Here is a 26,904-nt window from a genome sequence, read left to right on the forward strand (position 1 = left end):
CTGATACAAGTAACCTTGTTGCCTGCAGTCATAAATTTATTTCTACAATAAATCAACTAACAAACCCAGCCTATGCTTAGTCTGCTAATGGAAAATCACATTTTCCATCATGCACTACATCATGTTGTTACAATATTTTAGTATCTCTATTTCTCAGAAATAGAGAAAAATTGAGTAAAAGAATCCAAAATTTTGACATTAGTTTCTACCCACCAGAGGAGTAAAGACTCTACTACTATTCACCCTTCTTGTGAAGAAACAATGTTGAGAATGTGATAGTAGTTGTTTGTTAATATTATTTTTGATCAAATACTCCATAGAGGAAAGAAGATGTGCAGAATAACAACTGACTTGATGGAAAATTACCTGACCTATAAGAAACCCATTCTAACACACTATCAAAACAGAGAGAGAGAGACTTGTTCCTAGATCACCTACAGTTCAGAAATGATATCTTATCTTTGTTCTGTTCCCAGAGGCTGTACACTTGACAAGATATTCAGTCATGGACACAGAAAAGCTTCCATGATTAAGTTATTGTCCATGAAAAGTTACTTTTTCAAAAAACCTGATATTTTCTGCTAGTTTAAAACAATTTCTCAGACATACTAGTTTTACATTGTACTACACAATATTATATATGTATATATATATGTATCATACCTACTATATACATAATGTAAAGTTACTGAGAAGCTGCTGAAAACTGTAAACAATATTGTTTATGGCAAAGTAAATAAAGGAAATATATGTATATATATATTTATTTTTTTTTTCTTTTCTCCTGGAGAGAATCTATCTCCTGTGGAAGAAGTGACAGGCTATTCGGGAAGAGTACAAAAAGTTAGAATACGTAGGGAGAATATTAGAAAGGCAAAAGCCACACACTCGAACTCAACCTTGCCACTGTAATAAAGACAAAGAAATTTTTTTACATATAAATTAACAGTAAGAGTAGGGCTAAGGAGAATCTCCATCCTTTACTGGGTGCAGAGGAGAACATGACCAATGAGCATAAGGAAAAGGCTGAGGTTATCAGTGCCTTCTTCTACATTTGTTTTTAATAGTCAGACCAGTAATCTTCAGGGTACTTTACCCCCTGAGCTGGAAGTTGGGGTAGGGAAGGTGAATAAACACCTGACAATTCAAGTAGAGACAATTAGAGATCTTCTACTTCATCCTGTCAAAAGTCCATGGGGACAGATGGGATCCACCTGAGGTGCTGAGGGAGCTGACAAAGCTGATTGCCAAGATGCTTTCCACCATTTATCAGTAGTCCTCACCTACCAGAAAGGTCCCAGATGACTGAAGTTGTACCAGTGTGACTCCCGTCTACAAGAAGGGTTGTAAGAACAACCCACAGAACCACAGACCTGTCGGTGTGACTTTGGTATCAGGGAAGGTTATGGAAGAATTCATCTTGTGTATGATCACATGGCATGTGTGGGACAATTTGGGAATCAGGCCCAGCCAGAATGGGTTCATGAAAGGCAGATTCTGCTTGACAAACCTCATCTCCTATGAGAGAATGACCCATCTGGTAGATGAGGGAAATGCTGTTGAGGCAGTCTACCTAGACTTCAGTGAAGATTCTAACACTATCTCCTACAGTATTCTCCTGGAGAAGCTGGTAGCCCATGGCTTGGACAGTTACAATCTTCACTAGGTAAAGAACTGGTAGAGGACTGGGCCCAGGGAATGATGGTGAATGGAGTTAAATTCAGCTGTCAACTGGTCATGAGTGGTGTTCATCATGGATTTGTATTAGAGCATGCCTTATTTAACTTTGTTGATGACAAGGATGAAGATTGAGTGCACCTTCAGTAATTTTGCATTTGGCACCAAGTTGGGACGAAATGTTAACCTGCATGAACTGTACAGGCTGAAGCCAATGGGATGAAGTTCACAAGACCAAGTGCAGAGTCCTTCAACTTGGCTGCAACAACTTCAAGCAATGCTACAGGCTTGGGGCAGAGTAGCTAAACACGCGTGAAGGAAATGGACCTGGGAGATTCACCAATGTAATTCTCACTGTAAGATTCACCAATGTAAGTCTCACTAGAAAATGTAAAGATATTCTCAAAACCTCAGTCAAATGCTAAATCCAGCTCATTTATTTATTTATTTATCTATCTATTTATTTTTTTTCTGTCATGAATACTTAATATGAACAAAGTTTCATGCAAGGTAAGCACCTTCTTGACACACGACACAAACTTCCATTCAGAAGAAGAAACAGAAGGAGTATTCTGACTTTTAAAATATGTAGGCTGCTCTGAAAGTAGTGCTTCCTATTTATTTGCATAGAAAGTACAAAAGATATAAAGAGCACAATAAAGAACACAACAAAGAGCTCAATCTATTTCATAGAGGAAATTCTCAGCAATAAAAAGCTATTTCTCAAAATAATCACCACCACTGACTATGTAAAAATCTTGTTATAACTTGTAAAAATCTGCACCTGCAGTAGTGATCCACTGTCACCACTGATGAAACACGCCATCTGTCACTTCACTGGGCTCGTTCTACCGACTGGTCTCCATAAATGTTCATCAAGCATCTATGGATGTCACTGGGGGCATTTTTTCCCTGTAAAGGAATTCAATGACACACTTTTACTTCATACTCCCTTTCATGTCAGATGCCATTCTGTCAGACTGGTCCTCTTCTGCTACTTGCCTCACAGCAACAGAATTTAATAGAATATTGTTGAGAAGGTTCAATCCCTGCTGCCATACCACCAACACCCACCTCTGACATCATGGGCTTTCATAACATAAGAGCCATTACATTCAGAGCCTGTAGTCTTGGTTAATAATATATAGAAAGAGACTGACTGCATTCTTTTAGATTCTTAATTAGTACAATTTCCCCTATGAAAGAAAATTTCCTTTTCTTCTCAGCTTGAGAAATACAGGGCCAGTAGATCTATACTTTAGACTGAAGTACACTGCGAATATACATCAAGTTTGCTAAAGAAGTATTTATTAATAATGTACAAATGAAAGGGCAAATAATAAGTGGGGTGTGGGAGAAATGGTAGCTGATAGACAATTAGGAATTAACAAAGATTTAGAATAATACTTTTTCCCTTGCAAATTTTACTTCTATTTTCTATTAATTACTGTAATTGATAACGGTTATAAAGATATCTGGCATTTTAATAATGTAGATATGTCTTTTGCTGTCAGAAGAGAAAATTAAAACAGCTAGAAGTCTTTTATTTGCAGAGTTAACAGGAGAGGAAATTAAAATAGAGCTGGTAATAAATGAGTAATACATTCAATTTAAGAGATCACAGATATGGATCACAAGGGTAAGAGGACATAGAGAGGGATTATGACAATCTTAAAACTACGTTTCTTTCTAGACATATTATAAGCAAGCTACAATATACAAAAGACAATCACTCAAAACAAGCAACAAAGAACTGTATTTCCTTAAGTATGTGTGCCCATTTTTATATCTCTAGCACAATCAAAGAAAGCAGCCAGATGTTCCTTGCTAGTTGGCCTATTCTTTTATCATACAGCTGATACTGATGTCCTGGCAGTTTGTTTTGCTTGGTTGGTTTGATTAGTTTCTTTGTTTTTCTATTTGTTTTGTTTATGTTTTCTTTTTATGAACTAGCTGAAATAGACAAAATGCAAAGAATGGGCCAGGTCTCTATGTTCTACTATGCAGATGGAACTCTGAAAGTCAGAGGTCATGATATTTGGATCAATCCAGTATGTACATCATTGTCGGAGGGGATCCTCTACCTCTCAAAAGTGTTCAAAACCAGAGGTAAATGTGTACTGTTCAGGTTTAGGCCAAAAGAATAGGTGTGAATTTTGAGTAAAAACTTCTGGTAACAGTAAATGACATGAAGAGAATAATCATCAGTAAACATCATATACTTAAGACAGTATCCAGGCTGACAATTTATCTTCAAAGATAAGTGGAAGATAATATTTTATTCACAGACATATTCAGGGGTGTGAATGAGAGAAGAATACATAAATGAACTAGTTGCTAAATACAAAATCTTCTGCTTCACTCTCATTGATACACTGTATAACTGTTGTACTGTGCCAAAATTTAGCGTTTCTCAATACTGTTAAAATAATAAAGAATACTGAATATTGAATTAGGAAATTGAATCAGTTGAACATTGAACATTGAACATATCTTATTCCAGTATCAAGCAAAAATAGTATGGAAGTAAGTAGAGCCTATGCTGCTGTGTACAGAAACATTTAGAATTTACATATCTTAGAAAAATCAAAGATTGTTTGGACATTCCTGAAGCAAATATTAAGAAAATATATCCCTTAAATTTTAAAGCACACATATCTTTTTAGCTGAAAATTACAATCTCTTACAAATTCATGGAAGAGAAAAAAGTAAGGGGGACCAAAAAAAACAAACAACAATGACAAAAAAAAACCAAAAACCCACACACACACAAAAATGAAAAACGAGAGAGAATAAACAAAACAGATCAACTTGTGATGCAGGGTGAAAATTAAAACAAACAAACAAGGACATTCTGAAAAAAAATGTATCGTTCAATAGGAAACAGAGTTGAACATCACACAGGGATAAAAGTCTTTCAAGAAGACTTACTTCACAGAACTAATTCATTATTCAATTAGAAGTGACCACTCATGCATTAACAGACACCTGGAGTGGAAAACAGTGAGATAAACTGTGCTACCTTCTATTAAAAATACAACATGCATACTGTATGAGCTAAGATAAATTACTATCTGTCTCTAAAAGTGAAGCTGAAATACTGGATTTAATTGTTAGAAAATTCTAGGAGTTCATGATGCAATTTAAGTAGAATACTTAATCATCATACATTTAGATACATAAATAACAGTGACAGTCTCACAGATTTTGTGTTAGAATGGCGAGAATTAAAATTGTGCGGTGGGCTTTTGATTGCATAAACATACTTAAAAAATAAGAAATTAGTCTTTTTTGCAAATCTGTTCTAAGCATAGGTCCAGAAATTGCAACAAAACAGTAGAGCCAAAACCAGCTGAAATCACAAAATTCTGAAAATGATCTGTTTATTACTTTTAGGACTTCAGTACCAAATAGAAAAAATACATTGCACCAAAATGTACATCTAACTTCTCTAATATTTGTATTTGAAATATGTAAAAAATAAAATAATAATAATAAAAAAGACTAAATATTCTTATTTTTGATAATTTTCTATCTTAAGCCATGATTAATGTCACTCCAATTTTAATTAATATGCTGAGGACAGAGAAAGCATTTTTTATGTTTTTATGTTTTCCAGCCTTTTTCATGACACAGTTCTGTATCTCCTTTATGTTTCTTCTTTTTCTAATGAATCTTCATTAAACACTTGGTGCACATAACCTGTAAAAACACTCAAAACTACAACTTTATAAATTCAGGATATCAGTGGGATTGCTCATGTGTACAATTTGAGATAAAACTTTTTTAAAAATACAGACAGAGCTGTATTTCCTAATACAGAATCTTTTATAGAAATCAGGAAGTGGACAAGAAATAAATCAAGCTTGCAATGGTAGAAAACCTCACTGATCACCTTTACTACCTATGAAGATAAGTAGGAGATTTGTGTCAAGTTCAAAAATTTGTCAGGCTACAATGAATCTCCAGTAAAATTTGCTTTTACCCACTTGAAAAATCCAGTGAATGTGATAAGAAATTTTGATGTAATCTTTTTTTTTAATTGTTTAAGTTTGTATGAAAAATCCGTTACCTCTTTTATTATTATAATAATTGTATCAGAGACTCATTCAACTCTTTTGGTATTATTATAAATTAAATTCATTTACTTTGTAATTAATTATATATTTTTGTCTTTTTCCATTCCAAAGATATTACACATTGAACATATCATCTACAGCAATACTTTTTCCATACTATGATGATTAAAGATTATGAGAACCCTCTAATAAAAAACTCCTAGCTTGGAACAAGTCTGCCTCTGGAAAAATGTTCAATATGAAGTTTTCCTCATCCAGACAGGAATTTTCTCAGTCACTTCTAATATCTATAAAAGTTGATAAACATGTCAAGGTCTATATAACAAAGAACTTACTTTCTGAAATAATTTCAATATATTCTAGTCAAAAGAACTAACTCATTGGACCTATTCTGCCAGTGTAGCAACATCTTCTGACAATAAATGAATATTAGTATTTCACAAACGTTTTTATTGGGTAAAAAGTTTGTGGTTCCATTCTTTATTTTATTTTACATTTATTAGCTATGTTTCATAAAGTCACTCTTAATAAGTTCCCTTATTCCTGGACATGTCAGTAGCTCCCTACAGAACTTTTGTACTTAGGAAAGCATTTCTTGCAGAAAGCTGAATTCTTTTTCTTTCAAGTTATATTTCTACCAGTTTTAGGGAAAAATAAAATAAATTCAGAACTTACATACATTAATATATTGTGTTCAAAACATCAGCTATTTCACAAAAAGAAAATACATATATTTCCTTTTAAAAGGTACAAATCCAAACACTGAAAACATAATCATTCGTTATTGAACAATTTTGATATAATGTATGTAAAGTATAACTTAAGCCAGAAGACAGAGCTGAGGTTTAACTATAAAATATTTTTTTGTATGTGCTGGGACTGTGATCATGTTTGTCAATCTGTGGCTGCGTATTTGTGTACAATAATAAAAGAGAGAGAGAAAGGAAATAAATTTCTTCTTTATCTACACCTATAAGCCAAAGCAAGATCAGGAGCTGTTCTTTGGCTTTCAGGCAAGTGATATGGCCTTTTCCTGTCCACACTATTTGTGATGTGCTATGAGGGCTCTGCTGAGCATGTGATGCACTTGTTACACTGAGATATACTGTCATACTAAGGTAAACAATATTTCCGAGCTAAAGCTCCATTGAGGTGAAGGGAGTTAAACCTGATTCAACTTAGTGCCTTTAGGGCAGTTCTCACAGGGACCTATGCAATAGCAGCCAAAAACATGTAATATATGTATTAACAGCTACTCATCTGATCCAATGTTTCAATTCTCTCTATTCCTTTTTCCCCCCTCCCTACTCTGTGCTACAGCAGAGCTTGAGAAAGTGGTATAATACCTAGTTGAAGGATGAATACAAATTATCTTCAGGCATTTAGATACTTTAAAGATCTCATCAAACATCTTCTCTACTTCCTACTTGACAATTACAACAAAGAGCATCTTCTGTATCACTAGTTAGAGAAAAAAAAAAAAAAAAAAAAAAAAAAAAAAAAAAAGAAGGTAAAGATTAGCCTTCTAGCAGTGAATTTGCTTAGATGATGTGACTGTTATAAACTTTACTGCAAATCTTGAACAGAAGAAGTAAATGGAAAAATTCATTTAGTTGACATTCAAAACTTAGAATTATCTACAAGGAAATCTCAGCAATATTCTCTCATCAAGGGAGCTGTGGTTCCCACAATTATCTTTCCCACCACCCCTGCAAAACTCCAAGATCTGAGACACAGCTCCTTTCCCTAACTTCTTAGAAGACTCCTGATTTTCTGCAGGTCCTCAGAGCAGGTGATCAAATGGAAATTTTGGCTGAGTTATTTGAGATAACTTAGTATATATAGAGGGTTATTTTTGTTTGTATATCATTTGTTTTAAGCCCTTCACTGATGTTTTTGATACTCCTCATTATTAACAGAGATTTTCTAGACTTCTAATACAATGTTCATATGCCCTAGCTACTAGGGGAGTTTGGGTGGAACATCTCTTTGTATCATGGCTCAGATAACTGCAAAGACAGCTTCTAAATTACATTTGTCAGTTTCCCAGGAACAGATTTTTACTGAAATGATACACTTTATTGCTGTATAAACATTACAACAATCAAGCTAATGAGCATGGATGTGATATTTTGAGCAAAACATGATTTATCTCAGCAGAACTGGGTGTGGATTCTTTGAGGATTATAGTTACATGCATCTCATATTTCCCCCCTCTTTTAAAGGGAAGCACCAGTAATGATTCAATATAGCCATAAAAATATAAACCACTCATCCATTTTAATATTATTAATATTATTAACTCTCCACTCTATTTCTTCAAGAATGGACTTTTTTTTTTTTTTTTTTTTTTCTCATCAGCTTTCATGTTCATTTATATTCCTGAGAAGTTAAAGCACTTCCCAGCCTGCCTGATGAACAGACATGCTTATTTCAGTGCTTGTGAGTTTTTAGTTTTGATTAATTTATTCACATTCACAATTTTGTCTTAAAATAAAAGCAACTTCCCATCTTTTAAAAAGTTACACTGTGATTTTCTACATGGTTTCAGTGCCAGTCCCAACACATGCCCAGGAGACCATGAATACTGGGTTTAAAGACTTTTTTTTTTTTTTTTTTTTTTTATAAATTATATTTATATAATAAATATGTATTTTATTATATATTAGGTATAGATAATATCACAGAGTAGTAGAATGAGGTCGACAATTTAATGTAAGTGTAGGTCTGCTGAGAGAGGTCTACTACAGTTAAAGAAGAGTTGCTTACTGAGAAAATGTCAAAATACTACATAACAGAATGATTTAAAAACCCACAATTTTCTTAGAAACCAAGAAGTGAGATCCTTCTAAGGAAACATTAGAATTGGACAAACATTAGAGTAGACCAGAGGAATAGTTCTGTTTAGGAGTTAATTCAACTTGAGCATGACTTAAGGGATTTTGTGAAATCTGCAGTTTAACGTAGTTACAAAGTTGCAGACGCAACAGATGAGAAACATTAAATCACGGCTGCTGCTTCAGGAATCTTCTGAAAAAGAAAATTATCTAAAATGAAAAGTTCTTTTCAACAATTTTATGTAGTCTAGCTTTCAAAGATGTTCAACCACCATAGATTTTGTCATTTCTGTGGAAATTAGTTGTTCCATATGTTTGAAAGCTAATAATGAACATTATGACAATGAAACAAAGAGATGCTACACAAAGGTACTAAAATGCAAAACGTAATTTAAACCTTTAATAAGAAAATGAATCTCATAAAGAAAACATTTTCTTATTACCTCATTAAAAAACAAACAACAACAACAACAAAAACACACTACTTTAGATTTAAGTGTTTACTGTAATCTAAAGCTGGAGTATTCTATCAGTGGCTTATAAAAAAAGGAAATTAAAACAAACAAAAAACTTAACCATAAATGCAACCACATTCCTACATGGCAAAAGCTGTTACCTAATTGTGCTGTTACTCTCAAAAAGTTCTGAAAAGAGAATGATTCATCATTCTTCAAATCCCAGTCATAGTGGTATTTCTCGAGATCATCAATATGGATTAGAAGCATGTGCTAGCTCTACCACAAATTATTAAATATCTCTTTCAACTTCTGTCAGCCCTGTACTCAAATCTAATCTTATACTGGGGTAATTTCAAATCAGAATAATACTTTTAAAAGCTACACTGAAGAACAGCAGCTTATTCTGAAAACTTAAAATTCATTTTTAAACAACATTCCTCCACTAAAATTATTCCTTTGGGACTTCCAAATAAGAACTGGTGCTTAGCTAATCAGCAAAGTAATATGATTACCTTTTTTTTTTTTTTTTTTTTCCCCCTCCAAAAAAAAAATATGAAGTAGTCCTGCAGTTTCAGACTTTAGATTTTTGCTTAGACTAGTACTAGTTAGTTTGTATACTACTGCACACATCATCTTAAATCTTCTAATAAATCTGTCTTCACTGAATCTAGATCGTGGTAATTTGAGGGGAGTTTTGTAATACGTTTTGACCTGATGTTTAAAGTTCTCAAAATTTTTATTCATAACTTGCAAGTCAAATCAGTCACCTTTATGCACTGATAACTTGAGCACTGACTATACAATATCAAATAATGAAGAAATAAGAAACTACCATATAAAAAGACAATGCAATTAGACTTCAGATCATAAGAAAGTGCCATATACATAGTATTTAAAATACATTCCTTCTGGCAGGTTCAGTTCAACAGAAATAAAGGAATAAAGGCTTCAGTAAAGTGTGCACAAAATTTGGTAGTATTTTCTTTCAGTGGCAAAGGTCATGTCACAGTTGTTTCTGTTGACTGCAAAAGCTCATTCATACACTTGTATAGCATAGTTTTAATGTTTCTTTATCAGTCTGTATTATCTTTTAAATTATTTCTAACTGCAAAAGAAGTTTTAAGCACTCATGATTTGGTCTTTGATCTTTCTCTGTTTTTAGAACAAGACTAAACTGATAACCAGTGAACGATATTAAGTTACTTTGAACCAGAAACAGGTTACTCTTGAAGTCAACATTCAGATTTCTGCTACATAAACAAATTGCGATAAGAAAATGGAAATTAAATTGGAACACATAAAAATTGAAAGTCTCACTAGTAAAACAAAACTGGAATAAAGACTTTGCACTTAATTTAAATAATAGTACATAGATAGTCTGGTGTTAAAAATAGTCTATAGAAGATATATTTTAGAATCAAGCTTGTCCCAGCAACATCTTTTAAACCATAATATCCCTCAAAAAGTCTTTATTTTACAAGAAAGATAAAACAGAATTTCAGCCCTAGCTTAGTTAAGAAATTTACTTTCAGTCATTAGCTTATTTTTGAGAACAGAAACACTGGGAAAAAAATATAGAGAAAATCCTATCTAACATGCTTTTGAACAAACTTCCTGTTTTTCTGTGACTCAGATTAAAAATACATTAACTGACACAACTTTGAAAGAGTCCTCTTACCATAACCAAGTCATTTATTTTCTTCCAGTGTACCCAGGAACAGCTATTTCAAATTTCAAGCAGTTATATAGTAAAGTGCTTCCTGTACACGCACTAAAAAATTCTGTTCTGTTAGTCATTAACAGTTTTATGTTTCAGTCATCTAAGTAGCACTGAACAAATATAATTTTGTATGTGCATGTGATGGAGCTATGAGTCAGCCACAAGCCTGTGATGAGTATACTCACCATGTCCCCTTGTTTTGCATAATGTGAACCTAATAAAGACAACAACAGCAAGAAAAAATAACAAAAGAAAGCAGTAAAATGTTAAGAAAATCTGCATTTATATTGTTTCAAAGAACACTAGGAAAGGTGACAGTGAACAAGGCAAATTAGTAGACAGAAAAAACCCCTTGGATCTCCTGGATAAGGCATTAAATAAAATACTTCAAAAGTAATCCTTTCCTCTCCACCACAATGGACAAAGAAATGTCCTCATTTTGAGTCAGTCTTTCTAGTTCAGCAACACTTTTTGACTTACAAGGAAAAAAGTTCCCATGCTATCTCCCCCAAAGTACCTGTTAGCACCACAAAGAGATAACTTCTTCTAGTTAAGTAGCTTCATTTCAGGACAGTGAAGGAGCAGAAATTACTTCAAAGTATAACCTGAGCTCTACTAATATCATGATTCTGCTATGTAGGAACAGAGACCCTTTAACACAGAATTGTAATTCCTTGTTATAGGGTTGTCTATAAACATAACTGAGGCATAAAAATGTACTACAAGTGCAGTAGTGGTAGAATTATTTTAGGCTGCAGCTTGGCTATAATTTTGTTTTTCCCTATCAGGCCTTGCTTTATTTTCACAGCCAGCTCTTTCATCTGAAAAACATGGCATCTGACATGGAAGTGTGTGTGAAGAAAAGGTGCATCACGGAATTCCTCCATACTGAAAAAATGACACCCACTGACATTCATTGATGCTTGCTGAATGTTTATGGAGACCAAACAGTGGATACAAGCATAATGAGGAAGTAGGTGGTGCATTGTGACAGCAATGACATGACAGACAAGCCATGTTCTTCACTACCTTGAAGACTGTTAGGAGTGCAGCATGAAGGCTCTTGCTCATCACTAGCAAAAACACATAGCTAATAGTGGTGGCTATGTTGAAAAACAGTATTTCATAGCTGAGAATTTTCTCTATCAAATGATATTATAGTGCTCCTTAGTATCCTATAGTATCCTCCTATAGTATCTGTTGTAGTTTCCATGGAAATAAATAGGAGGCATTACTTTTAGAGTGACATGTAGACAGCTTTAATTTAGTTAAGAAGGTTATTACTCTGCATGTGATCTCATCTGATTATAATTTGCCATCACTTGCAAAGAAATCAGTATTTTTAAATAGTTTGTTTCTCTACTTAAAGCCACTATGTATCATTATTCAAAGCATATTGTAAAATATACAGTATTTTGTAAAATATACAAAATATTGTAAAATATATCTGAAAAAGTTGTCTTTTAGCTAACAAACACAGATCATTAATATAAATGTTACAGCTGGTTGATTCTCAAAGATTGCCTCTTCTATGCTGATAAGTCTATGCTAATATACCAAAAATGGCAGGTAAGAAAAAATTACAAGATGCCTATACAGGTGATCAAGGCCTCCAGCGAAATGTAAACATAAGTAGAAAAGATAAAAATTAGAGGTAATGCCAGGCCACCAGGGGAAAATGCAGGGTTCACACATGCAGCCAAAAAACACCTGCACATGTGAATATTGTGAGGGAAATGCTGGTCAATAAGAAAACATAATATTGTAAAATCAATATTGATAACATCTATAAAACTTTTTAACATCAATAAAAGGAAGATAAGGGTAAAGGAGCAAACCTGAATGGAGCAGACCTGATAGCAAACACTATGGAAAAGTTTCACATCAACCTTTACTGGTTTGGCTAGCCACCATTCACTAGTGGCAGATGATGGAGACATTTTTTTTTTTTTTTCTTAATTTTTATTTTTTAATTATCTTTACTGACAACTAGAATATCATGACAGTCTGTACCTTCAGTCTGAGTTGCCATTCAGGGGGACCTTGAAAAGCTGGAGGATTATGCAGACAGGAACTATATGAAGCTCCCCCAAACAAAAAAATATCAAATCTTTAGAATGAAGAACAGGTACCAATATACATACTGATCACCAACTAGCCGAGGAGTGTCTGTGAAGGGAAAGCATAAAGGATACTAGTTCACCGTGCCTGGAGTGACTTCAGCTCAACTTAAGCAAATAAGGAAGACTGCAGGCTGATAAATAAGATCTAAAGTCTACTGTAATTTACCTTTATTCATGTGTGGGAAAATACTTTTTAGAACAGATATAAGTGTAAGAATACATCCAAATACTTATAAAAAAAAGATCTAAAGTATTTTGATTATTCTTCCTACACAACACAGTAAAGCATATCAGCAGTAGTAGATATCAGAGATATATATGCAGTAGATATAAAAATCCCAGTATATTTAAAGCAAAATTAGGGAATTTAAATTTTTATATTTCAAATATACAATTACTTTTTAAGAGACAACTTTAAAAACAGAAAAACAGAACCTTGACACTGATTGTTATTACTTAATACTTTCTCAGAAATTACTTTTTGACTGGCATCTATGAAGAGTTACACCACAGAAGAGCAAGAAGACTGCTTCATTTAAAAGCTCAGTGGGAGTTTTAGTTTTTTATTATATCATACATGTGTAGTGAATGTTTTTTCTTTAAATAAGTATTCATATATATTCTGATTCTTGTATCTGTTCTAGTAAGTAATTTCCCACAAGCTAATCATGCAGAAGATCACTAGAAATAATATGTATGTTTTTCTCCTGTTTATTTGAGTATTACTTTTCTCCCATTTATATGGACATCATCAAAAATAAATATATTTGCTGCATGCCAAATGGAATAACTTTGATTTTTATTTTTTATTTTACTTTTTTTTTTTTTTTTGACTGTATTTCCTTTGTTCTTGGTTCAAAAAGACTGATTATTTATTTGTACACACAGGGCTTAAAACTCCAGTGAGTTCCTGAGGCTGATAAGAGGTTACTTTGAGTAAGCAAAACAATTAAGTCCTTAATCACCCTAATTAACTAATTAAACGTCTGCCAATTACTTTTTCATACTGCAGGTGACACTTGCCTGTTATTTCCAGATGATATGGAATTCATGTTATACATGATTTAATGATAAGATACAAAGAAATGGGTCCTACATGAAAAAAGTATTTTTTTTTTGACTGAGATTGATCATTAACATATCTTTGTTACTGTTGTGGAAGTGAGGATGATATGCACTAGGCTACTGTGCCATGCTTTTATGACTTATGAGGAAAACGGTACATGTTCAAGGTATTCCCTAGATATGCCTTCAACAAGAGTAAGGGTTAATCAACTTCAAGGTTACTTAAGCAGTTCTAGTATGTTTAATAAGGAATATGAGTATTTCTCTAGAAAGAATTTGAAATATACTTTTATTCTGCAGCAAAATAATAATAATAATAATAATAATAATAATAATAATAATAATAATAATAATAATAAAATCGCATTTGCTAAATGAGCAACATGAATTTAACCATGGACACAGTTTTGTTTGTTCTACTTTTCTGACCTGCAAAATTATGTTACACCAATTTATGTTGAATGATTTGTTATCACATCATGTTACATAGCACAAATTCTAAGTCAATTCAAATTTACAAAACATGACAAACTAATGGAATATATCAGTTCTATAAGCATGTTCTTTTAGTTATCAAGTAATACATCTGTAGGTAAACTATGGCAGATATTTTACTCTAAACAGATGCTATCTACTCTAACATTGACAAATGGAGCAACTGGGTCTGACTGAAAATATTTTGTCTTCTCTGTTGTTATTGATCAAGCAGTACTAACATTCTCATCTCACTGTGTAAATTTTCATCAAGATACTTCTCAACGTTCTGGAAACAGTACAGACATAAGTAAGTTGATAAACACAAGTTGTTAAAACATACAGCTTTCTTTTAGACAGCACTGGTCTTCATCAACTCTATGACTATTAAAACTATACTTTGGTAATTAAACTCTTAACTGTATGAGATGTGTTCATCTTGTGAACATGTGAAAAGAGTGTTTTCAGATCAAAAAACTAAATTTTTCTAAGCAAAACTATGTCAAGTAATTACAATTATGGCAAACAGCAGGGTACATATACTCTAATTCACTCCTCGTGTAAGGATTTACCTGAAGACAATGGGCCAGTAACAGTGCTGTTGCATCAAGCAGATGTGTGACTAAAGATGAATCTACAGAAGACTGTTATACAAGACAGTGATGCTTAAATCAGCTTTGGTAACCAGTTGCAATTTAAACTGTACCATGGGACTCCATGCATTTGTAGTCACCCAGTGAGCTTCCAGAGAGTGTATGCACTGATCTCCATCCTGCTAAAATGATATTAAAGATTGAGTGTGATGCCTTTCTAATATTTCTCACAACATACCTCTACACTGAAAAGGGGTACCCTTGCAAAGGTTAACAGGACTCTCAATCAGTGAGAAACAAACAAACAAACAAACAAAAACAACACAGTGATTTAAAAGTTAATTAAGAAGCTTAAATTTCCAAAGCAATTATCCTATGTGCTCCTCCAAGTAAACGGTAAATTATATTGGAAGATATTTTGGAAAGATCACAATTTCTTTGATATTTTCCGCCTCAGTTAACCATGAAGCTAGCTGTACATCTCTCAGTGCCAGATTGATAAGAGCAGTACCAGGAAACCGCATAGAATTTTATTAATCTTGTACTAAATTGTACTGAAAGACACAGCTTTTCCCATGTTTAAGATAATATTATTTACTGGTGTTTGTTACTGTTTGTTTGTTTTGTTTTGTTTTGTTTTTTCCAAAGGATCCTCAGATTCATGTAAGAGTTCACCTCCTGTTCCTGGTAATCTATTTCTTATAACGCTAGTAAACTAGAAACAGGATTTGATGTAGCTATATAGATTTGTATCAAAGTTCTAGGTTTGTTTAAGACTCTTCAGATTTTAATGAACAAAATAAAAGACCTTGTGTTTTATAAAAAAGATTCCATTTGCTATCTTTGTAGAAAATTATGATCTTTCTGATCCATTGTTCATAGTTTCATTTGTAAGTTTTAAAATGGAACATGGAAATCAGAGATGGCAAGAAATGCTGTTAAAATGTGAAAAGACACAATATAAACAAAACAAAGTTGTTTGAATGTTTCTTCCCATGGCAAATACAGAGATGAAACAGTCATTTTGCAAGAAAGTGTCCTTCAGCTTATCTACAAAAATATTCACTCAAAAGGCAAGTATTTGCAGACTATGTCTGCCCTCAGGAGGCTGGATCCATTACATAAGGAACATGAAATAGTATATAGTATCATATACTTATTTAGCATGTTATTTTTGACCTTTGTAAAAACAAAATAAAAAAAACCAAAAACCAAAAACAAAAAATATCTCATCATGTAAAGGCTACTCAGTGCAGAAACATTTCAAATATATTACCTGCCTACAGACAGCAGGAGGTAGTACTGGGTGACTAGGTGTGCAAATAGTTCCTATTATTTGCTTTTCCACTACTGTCTGTTAAGAAAACTTTACTTGTTCTTTCCTTGTTTGTTTGTTTTTATTTTTCTTTTTTTCTTTTTTACAGTTTTGTGGCAAATACTGTAGCTCCTGTATTTGGTTTCACTTTCAGTGAAGATAACTTCTGATCAATAAACACTTCCAATAACAAATCCCTGTATATATTTTTCCCTCTAAGGTATCACAGTGATTCTATTTAGTAAAAAAGGTAATCAAACAATTCTGGTGATAACCCATATTTGCAGTCTGATTTTTGCAGTTTGATTTATGCTCAAGTTTCAATATTTACAAATATTCACAGTACATGGGCATGTTGGTTTTCTCCCTCAGAAAATGGCTTCCTTTACTAATTTGCTGACTCATACCACTCTAATGGGGGGGGAGGGAGTGGAGGGAATCGACAAAAAATAACATTTTTTCTTAGTGGAGAAATAGTAGAATTCATGAAATTTAATGTAGCAGATCAAACAATCATTCAATACATTGTTTGAGCACCATTTTACAGCTGCTTACAGCAGAACCTTCAATCTCTTATCCTTCTCCTCTGTGGAGGAGATGTGTTCATTCTATAGCTTGTTTTTCAAGTGCTATAGAATCAAGAATTTTGACAATTGAGACTATTTTCTATATTGGCTTCTGCTGAGATAATATTACCATTTAGACCAATAGGTCTTTATGAGTTGTAACATGAACTCCATTCTCACCATCACCTTGAAGATCATTCTGAATCTTAGGGGACAAATTGATTGTCTGTAAAACCCTTGATATAACAACCACAATGGAGGGGATCCTAATAGGAATATCTTAACCCTTTATGATTCTCCAGTCTTCTATCATTCACTTGCATAAAAATTCAGACTGCAGTCTTTCTTTGGATAACATCTCAGGCTAAATATATTTTGCAGAAAGTGGTTCACTGTTCTAAAGCTAAAATCATATTTTATTATCATTTCATTTTAACCAAAGATATTAAATCCAGTGTCTTCTTCATTTAATTATCTTCTCTCACAAACATATGCAGTTACCAGAACATTACTTTTTCCATTTCCCCATCACACATGACAAGAGTCGTAAAAACGAAACAAGAGAAGAAAAAAAAATAATGGTATTCAGACATAAAATCATAGGTTGATATTGTGATGAAGAATTCTAGTGGAAACCAAAGTAATTTTACAGCTTTTTAAATTAAGTAGATGATCGGTATGCAAGACCACTAAACCTGTAAATGACATTTAATAACACATAGCCTAGCTCCTGGATCATACAAGACCAAACACATTTATTGTTCACTATAAAAGTTTTCTTGAATTATGCATTAAATCAGAGTTTTTGTGACAAAGCATAATGTCTCTGTAAAGGAAACACTGGGACCCTTGAAACAATCTTCAACACAAAGGAAAACAAAATAAAACACATTTTATAATCTTAAAAAAAAACCATATTGTTTTTTACTGTATTGGGTAATTTTGCTTAATAATTATACTTTTTCTGAATGCATGGGAAAAAACAATTCCAATCGAGGCGAAGATTAGAAGTAAAATGCATGATAAAAACTTCAAAACTGATAAAGCATTACCCATTACAATGTTTACCCAGAAACTTCACATAGTGTTTAAGAAGAAGCCAAAACAAAGTCTTAGAAATTCACTACTGTTTACATGTAAACGTATTTTTCCAATTTTTATAAAAACTCCTAGTTTTAGGCCTGATTGAGGTAGATTCAACAGATTATAGAGCTGGCTCTCAGAGATCCTTTTTGAGTTGACACCTTTATTATTATTGCAGTGGGATATTTGATGGCAGGGGAAGTTTCAAAGCCTTGAGTGACTTCCATTTCAGAGTTCGTCTTCTAGACTGCTTTTCCCCAGGGAGGCACACACTGGGGGAATAAAACCTCTGAATGTAAGCAGAGATTGTGCTTTTCCTCCACTGACAGTTTTCAGCCGAAGGTAAGGAGACATACAAAGAGTACAAGGCAGCCTTAAGATAGGGTTAAATGTTATAGCTGCTGAGATCTAACAGTTTATTGCAACAAAAGAAGGATATTCTTCTTTGCACCCTACTCCATTATCAGCCTCAGTCACTCTGGTCTTTTCCTGATGTGAATGCAGTCTCAGATTCAACAGGAACTTAGCTGACATGATTCAGTTTCTAAACTATTGGAAAACTTTTTCCTGCTAGATTAGCTTTCCATCAGGCTTGTGCTTTGAGTGGTTCATGGAGGGATTTGGCAAGCTCTAGTGATAGCATGAAGCAAATTGCTGAAAAGCCTGAACAGAAGAAGTAAGGGAAAGAGAGAAAGGACATAGCACCACATTCTTTTTGGATTACATCATACTCATTCATGTTCTCCTTCCTATGGAGAATACTACCATTGAAACATGTGCTTTCCAGTACAGTGTAGAAAAGGGCAGTCTATTTCATACAACCTGAAGTAATCTGAAGAAATTCATCAACAGAAGGAGGGGGAGAGGTACAGCAGAGAATTACTTCATTAGACAATAGATTAAAATACATGTTTGGTTCACAACGATTATATTAAGAAGGAAAATGTTGTCTTGAACATGAGACAAAGATGAAGAGGAGAGTATTAACTGCTAAGCAAGGAGAGACCAGTGTGATATTTTGGTTGCATCAAAGTGCTAAATAGCAACCCTAATTTTCAGAATAGGTTACATTAATTGCAACAGATCTATGAATGTTCTTGGGAATACAGAAATAAACCAAAACATTTATATTAGTTTTTAAATATTTTGGGAGTCTGACTTTTAAAAAATCTGTTCAGTTTGGCAATGTCTTTTTTCTTCACAATTTCACAGCAGAAAAAGGATGCATGAGATAGCGTATTAACCCCTGTTACTTCTAGCTACCGTACAAATATACAGATTCTAAAAGCGCAGTGGTTCCTGTATTTCTTCAACTTGGCAAATTAAAGCTTATGAAAAAGAGGATGAGGGAATACTGCAGAGAGAAGGCAAAACTTAACTAGAATCGGTTATCAACTCCTCCTTGATTCAAAGTGTATTTTGATTTTATGGAGAACTCCTTCATCATTAATGTAGAGCAAAATGACAGTATCACAGTATCACAGTCTGGTGCGGGTTGGAAGGGACCTTAGAGATCATTGAGTCCAACTCCCGGGATTCGAGCCTCCTGTGTAGCAGAGCGGCACTTTTACCACTTGCGCCACAGGGGGGATTCGAACCTGGGCCTCCGGTGTTGCAAGCGGCATTCCTACTACTGCGCCATTGGAGGCACCAAAATGCTAAACATTTGAAAAGACAAATTAGAAATACTTCTTGGTTTAAGCCTGGACTATTTGGTGAATAAAGAATTGGTTGGATGGATGAGATAAAGAATTGGCAGCCAGAGAGTTGTGGTCAATGGCTCCATATCAAGTTGGAAGACAATCACAAGTGGTGTCCTCCAAGTGGTGTCTTTCTTGTGACTGGTGCTCAACATCTTAATTAATGACCTGTACAGTTGGCTCAAGCACAGTCTCAGAAAGTTTGAGAATCATAGATTCCTTAGCGTCAAAAGGGATCTTTAAAAGTCATGTAGTCTAACTCCCTCACAATGAACAGGGACACCATAGCTAGATCAGGTTCCCCAAGGCCTTCTCCTGCCTTACCTTAAATGTCTCTAGGGACTAATCATCCACCACATCTCTGTGCAACCTGTTCCAGTGCCTCGCCACCCTCACTTCAAAAGATTTTTTCTTTATAACATCTTTAAGCTTGAAGCCAATTCCCCTTGTTCTTTTACAACAGACCCTGCTAAAGAGCCTGACCTCTTCTTTCTAGTAGTTCCCCTTTAGATATTGAAAGGCTATTATCATGTCACTTCATAGCCTTCTCTTCAGATTGAACAGCCCCGGCTCTCACAGCCTGTCCTCATAGGAGAGGTGTTACATTCTTTGGATCTTTTTGCAGCCCTACTCTGGACATGCTACAATGTCTCTCCTGTACCCAGGACTCCTCATCTAGACACAGCATTCCAGATGAGACCTCAGCAGAGCAGAGTAGAGGGGCAGGAGAATCTCCCTTGACCTCCTGGCCATACTTCTTTTCATTTAGCTCAGGATGCTGTTGGCTTTCCACATGGCAAGATGATAGGATTACACCAAACTAAGAGATGCTCTTGACAGAAGGAATGCCATCTGAATGGACACCCAGACAAGCTCAAGTGAACCTAAAGATTTTCAACAAGGCCAACTAAGTGCAAGGTGTTGCACTTGAGTCAGGGCAATCCCAGATATATGTATAAGTCTGGAAGAACTCTTCAAGGGAAGCCCTGTGAAGAAGGATGCAGATCTGCCAGAGTGGGTCCAGAGAAAGTTCACAAAAACGGTTAGAAAGCTGGAGCACCTCTGCTACAAAGATAGGCTGAGGCAGCTGGCCTTGTTCAGGCTGGAGGGCAGAAGGCTCCAAGGAGACCTCACTGTAGCCTTGCAGCACTTGAACGAAGCTTAGAAGCAGGGCATGAACTGACTTTTTACATGATCTAACAGTGTCTAACAGACAAGGACAAAAAGTGGCTTAAAATTCTTTACTCAGAGAGTGGTAAGGTACTGGAACACATTACCTAGAGAAGCTGTGGATGCCTCATCTCAAGACGTTCAAAGCCCGGTTTTTTTGGATTTGATCCTGGGCAGCTTGATCTAGTAGATGGAAACCCTGCCCACAACAGGAGGCTTGGAACGAAATGATCTTTGATGTCCCTTCCACCCTAAGCCATTCTGTGATTGTGATTCTTGATTCACATGGAAATACATGCATTTATCAAGGTTTCATAATGATAATTGTTACTCAAGAACCACTCAAACTAAAAGTCTCTTTTAAAAAAAAACAAAAAAAAACCCACAAGCAAATGCAATGACAACACATCTTAGAAGCATACTTAAGTAATGCCCATAATACAATATATCTCATGCTCTTAAAATAATGAAAATTTGGGACATCATATCAAAAAGAAGGAAAGAACTCTTTAAAATTCTTTGAAACAGATTTTTATTTTAATCTGCTTTAAATTCTAATGAAGCAGATTCCAAAATTTCAGAAGACACAGACAGCTGAAAAATATTACTGGTCTTCAGTAGCAGCTAGAAGATCAAAACAAAAGTATTTCTATGTTCAAACAAATAATCTACCCTTGAAATTCTGTGTAAGATAGAAAATTCATGCTGATCAGCATGTAGGAGAAAACAGGGATACTTATACACACTGAGTCTGATTCCATTCTCATTTATTCCATTGACTTCAGTGTAGTGATTTCTAATAGTGCAAGAAGGAGGTAAATTGGATATTAATTGACGTTCAGAACAAGATTTATAACTATAATTCCTTCAGGGAAGTTATTTATCTCTCTACATGAGGCAGAAATTGTGATGACTGCATTTAGATAGAAAAGCAAGAATGAAGCCACAAAAAACAAACATGACTTGGAATTACACCTGGAAAGAACTCTAGGCATTTATTAGAAATAAGAAGATGCCAAACCTAGGTGTTTCAGGATAGTTTCCACCATCAACAATATGCAGGAAAACAAACAAAGAAACAAACACCCAAAAAAAAAAAAAAAAAAAAAGGGGGGGGGGGGGAAAAAGAAAATATGAACATCTCCCTTTTAATTTTTAAAGCACATTTAATTTCTCCTGCAGAAAAAGTATGGTGAACACTAAAATGTACAATGAAAACATTACAATAAAACTTAAATCATATGCATATATGTCTTCATCTTTTCTTAATCTGAAATCAAGACTTACCAGAAAGTAAATGGAGGTAGTTATGACAGGTTTTCAAATGAGGCATAATCTCATTTGGGGAAGCATAAAAAAGTCTTACAAAGATTTTCAAAGAAGTATTTTGCTGAAAATTTATTAAGATATGATCAGCATTAGAACAAAGGGATCCAGATCTATTTTGAAATACATATGTATAAAATATTAAAAAAACAAGTATGCTATTACTTGGAAGATAATGTTAATTAATTTAATAACAAATTTGTCAATAATTCTGTGAGCTATATACCTTTCAGCAGGAAGAACAGCTACTTCAGAAATATTTAAAAATATTTATCTGTTGGGATATAAGGAACCAAAGTTTTGCTATTTTGCAATCCAAATTCTTGATCGTGAAAAGTGTTGTTAGATTCAGGCAGAAGGAGAGACATTTAGTACTTATCTCTTTATTTCTAATAATGAATAAATAAATAAATGAAAAATATCTACTTATTTGCTTAAATATGTGTGTTTATTAACATCACAGATGTAACATATAGCTGAATGAAGGGGCTAGAAGATAGAGCACAAAACTTATGGGAGGCCTGTACATATTTGGACTTATACCTAGTATACACAGAGTAGTCCATTGTTTAAGAAGTTGCATCAGAGTTTGAGAACACATTGAAGAGTTTCAACCAAAATAAGAAGGTCTTGGAAGCATGAGCTAGTTCTTATGTTGTCTGTTTCCTGATGACCTATGATTCTCAGGGGAAATGATCCTTTCAGTTTTGCTCTATCAAAATTGATAAATTATGAGTGTGCTGTTTGTCATTAGATCTATCTTGCTCTTCACAGAATTACTGTGTTTTTCATCTTTGTAAAAGGTACACATGAAAGAATACACTCTGTTAATTGTTTAAAGAGTGACAAAGCAGTTCTGAAACCTAAAAAGACACTTAGAGGTAAGAAAAAAATTAAAGGTCACAGTACATCCTCATGTTAGAGCTATTGAGTTTTACCTGAAAACAGTCATTCTAACTTAGCAAGTTTCTATTATTATCCAGACTCAAATGCCTTTCTTTCTTTAAGCTCTTCTACCAGTAGTAACGTGTTAGAATTCAAAGGATAGATAATGTTGAATAGTCATTATTTCTCTTTTTCAAAATCTTTAAGTGATACTACTCATATTCTCAGTATGGAATAGGAAATAGTACAAATTCACACAAACTAGGGAAAGAAGTTGCCTTTTTTTTTTATACATCAAATTCTGTGTACTGTCTGTATTTTCTAGAGACTTAACCTGGAGTTATGTACTACAAATGCAAAAAACTCTTAAATAAGAACAAGTGACAACTAAGAGAACTGCACAAAAAAAGGCCAAAACTGTTCCTTGCTTTTATGATTTATCTAGCACAAAAAAAAAAAAAAAAAAAAAAAAAGAAATGGAATTTAAGAAGCCATCTAGAAAGGAATACAGTCAACATTTCAGCTTACTAAAGCAAAGTGGAGCACAGGAGATAAGTGTTAGCGACTGTGGAGTGCTAAAGTATACGAAAAAGATATGCCCATTTGCTATACTAAATATGCTCTTGAGGGTTTTGCTTGTTTGCTTTGTGTTGGTTTTTTGTTTGTTTGTTTGTTTTTAATCAGGAAAAAAATGTTTTTTTGGAAGAAATAGTTTTTTTGGAAAAAATAGTCAAACCAAGACAGGCAAAAGACCACACTTTAAAGAGAATGGATTTAGCACCTTATGGGGGGGGGGGGGAAAGATTTGTGTCTGCGTTTTCTTTTTTCCTGAATGTTAACTGGTTTTCCTTTTTTTTTTTTTTTTAATGCTATGCCACACTTTTAAATATGGTTACTTACATAAATGTCCTAACAATATTTAAGAATACATTATATTGTTTGAATACAGAACTTCATAAGTTGGCAAGAGAGGGTATAGCTGTGACTGCAATTCACACAGAGATAAAACAGAAGAATACCAATGTGCAGATAAAGACTGCATATTTTCTTTCATATTCTTTTGAAGTAAATATAATCAAGACTTATTTTTCTACTGGTTACTCCTCAGCTCCATGTATTAGGAGTTATTCTGTTTAATTAGATATTTTTCAAGTGGCACAGCATTTAGAGGGAAGAAGCGTATGATTGGACCCAAAGAAAACAAAACTGAATAGGTTTTTGTAATAGCAGTGTATAATAAGAAATGCTTATATTACCTTCTGAGGCTTTAAAGATCAAAAGCGATAGGATAAAATTCTGGAACATCCATTGGTGCTAGCACTTTAAGAGGAGTCTATATATTTGACCCAGAGATTGGGACAAAGAGATGCAGCATAAATACTTCCCTTAAGAAACATCTTGCTGATGATAGAAGGCTCTAGGAAGAGTTTAGTGAAAGTGAAAGCTTATTTGCTTCAGGTTTTCCAGTGTCCATAGGAAAAGAAATACTTCAACAGAGTTCATTGGAAATGGGACAGAATTTTTTTTTTTTTTCTTTAAGGAAAAGAACTTTCAGGAAAGGAACTTGCAACACATGTATGCAACACATACTGCCAGAATTTTTTAATCAATCCCTTGAACATATTCTATAAATAAGGGTATCTAAGCACACTGAAAAGGGTTATTATCTCTTTAACCCCTTATTTGCCTCCGAATTCTCCAGCCCCTATCTTGTTTACCTGTTACTGCCATATTGCTTTCTCTCAGCAGTACATGAAAAAATCTGACAGCCGTCTGTCACCTGCAACTAAACATCCAGTTCAGAATATCCACTACCAGGTGCTCCATACACAAGCCTATACATCACTTACTTCTGGGAGAACAACAGTAGCATGGAAAGAGCAATGAATAAAGAAATTACAGGTAACATTTTATTTTAGGATTTAACTCTTACTTAGCCCTACATTTGTGTTTTTGTGTTCAATTGACAGAGCTTGCACTCAGCTAGAAATTCAAATAAAGCTACCTTAGCTTTATTCCATATCTGGAGTATACTAGACAGTGCTTTTTCCATATCTGCAGCAACTCCCGCGCTTTGAACTGTTCAAAAATGTCTGTCTGCTTCTGCAATTTAGAGAGATCCTTCATTTTTAGGTCAGCTTGCCTCACAAGCTGCACTGACAGACATGCACTAAGATTTCCAGACTAGAAAGCAGATGCTGTAACTTTAATTTAAACACAAAAGTTTAAAAAGCAAGAAAATCTTCCTTACAGATTTTGTTTTTTAAACCCTCAGTTCTGGTATATAAACCTTGTGCTTTACTAAAAAGCTCTTAGAGTCTGTCAGCACAGATGCAACAACAGGCTTCTGTTGCATATTTCACATTGGAGATTTTCAGAATTAGATACTTATTTCCTCATGCAAAAAGATCAAATATCACAGCTAACAAGGAAACACCTAACACCAGAATTAAGTCATAGTACTTTATGAGGAGCTGTGCCATTACCCATGTTTGGAAAATATTTTGTGATATAAATACTCACCTATAGGAAATATAAAATTGCAAATATGATTTTGCTTTTCCTTATTAATTGCTGCAGAAAAAATAACATATTGTGGGCAGGGCAGTCAGTATTAACTTGTGGATATGTATTATGCAGCACAATGGTTTTTTTTTTTGTTTTTTTTTTTAAAGGTTAAGGGTTGTTATTTGCCTAGGGGGATTGCTGACAAAGCAGTTGTCAGCAGGTTCAAAACACCGACAGTAAGTATATCAGAGTATACTACCTGCAAATATGCTGCAACAAAGTGCCATCGTTCAATTCATACAGATTACTTAGTTAACATCTTTCTTAATGTATCTGGATTACTAGTTCATTATATCATTACCTGATAAATAGTGTGGGTAATGAATCGAGAGAGTAACTACATACCTTCAGGAAGAACCTGCCCGATAACAATAATCCATTAGAAAAACTGGCAGTATCCTCTCATCTATTGCCCGCAAAGCTATGACTTGATGGAGAGTTTCATTCCCTCTGCTCAGCACTCCAGAAGAAAATCGGCACAATTTAAATATTTCTCAGGATGTGACAGCTCTCTAGTTCCCTGGTTGCATTCTGTTCCCAGGGGTTGACAGTCTGGTGTTCCAGTGTGCACAGAGCAGTGAAGATGAATTGAAAAAGCTTGAGATAAATTAGGGATGGCTAAGTTAAAATTGTCTCTGCTCCCGAGTCTCTCATCTGCAGTCTGCAAGCCTATTTTGCTCTGAAAAAGCTAGATGGCAGGCTGCCTCAGTGAGTTCTTCTTAAGCGACAGGGAGCATTTTCAATGAAGAAAAATTCTCCCATTATCTAAGCTAATGTGACTGCAGCTAAATCTAGTCTTAAAAGTGTCTGCTAGCATGAAATTCATTCCCTCTGTAGCATTCTTCCAAGTTACAGGTCAAAAAGGAAAAAAAAGAAAAAGGAAAAAAGGAGAAAAAAAAATAAAAAAGAAATAGCATAGGACCAGCCTTAATATTCATATGTGAAATAAGTACTTAAAAGTTTTTTAGCTGACAAATGATAGCATGTTTTTTATATAGCTATGTTCAATATTTAAAGGATGGGATTTTTTTTCACTGCTTCCCAAACTGTATCTTTTTATACTTAAATTATCCTTCTGCTACCTATTCTTCGTGTCTGCTTTTTAGTGGCTATCTATGTATGTTTTCATAATTATCTTTTTAAATTTTCCAGGAAAGAAAGTGACAGTATTTTTCCATACTTGACACAACCTGAATTGACAGCTAAAAATCTGGATAACTGACACATTTTGCCATAGCAGATAAGCCAAAAAAGATATCTAGTTA

At 34.1% G+C, this 26,904-nt stretch overlaps 1 protein-coding gene across 1 annotated transcript in view; it reads right to left on the bottom strand.

Annotated features, from left to right (window-relative positions):
• MGAT4C (MGAT4 family member C) overlaps positions 1–26,422 on the bottom strand; it is a 264,419-nt gene extending 237,997 nt beyond the window's left edge. Inside the window, exon 1 of the mRNA XM_015857541.2 lies at positions 25,985–26,422. The gene's annotated coding sequence lies outside the window, so the exon portion shown is untranslated. The remainder of the gene's footprint in view (positions 1–25,984) is intronic.
• Between the last annotated feature and the right edge of the window lie 482 nt (positions 26,423–26,904).

This window comes from Coturnix japonica, chromosome 1 (genome assembly GCF_001577835.2).
Source record: "Coturnix japonica isolate 7356 chromosome 1, Coturnix japonica 2.1, whole genome shotgun sequence".
Classification (NCBI taxonomy): Eukaryota; Metazoa; Chordata; class Aves; order Galliformes; family Phasianidae; genus Coturnix; species Coturnix japonica.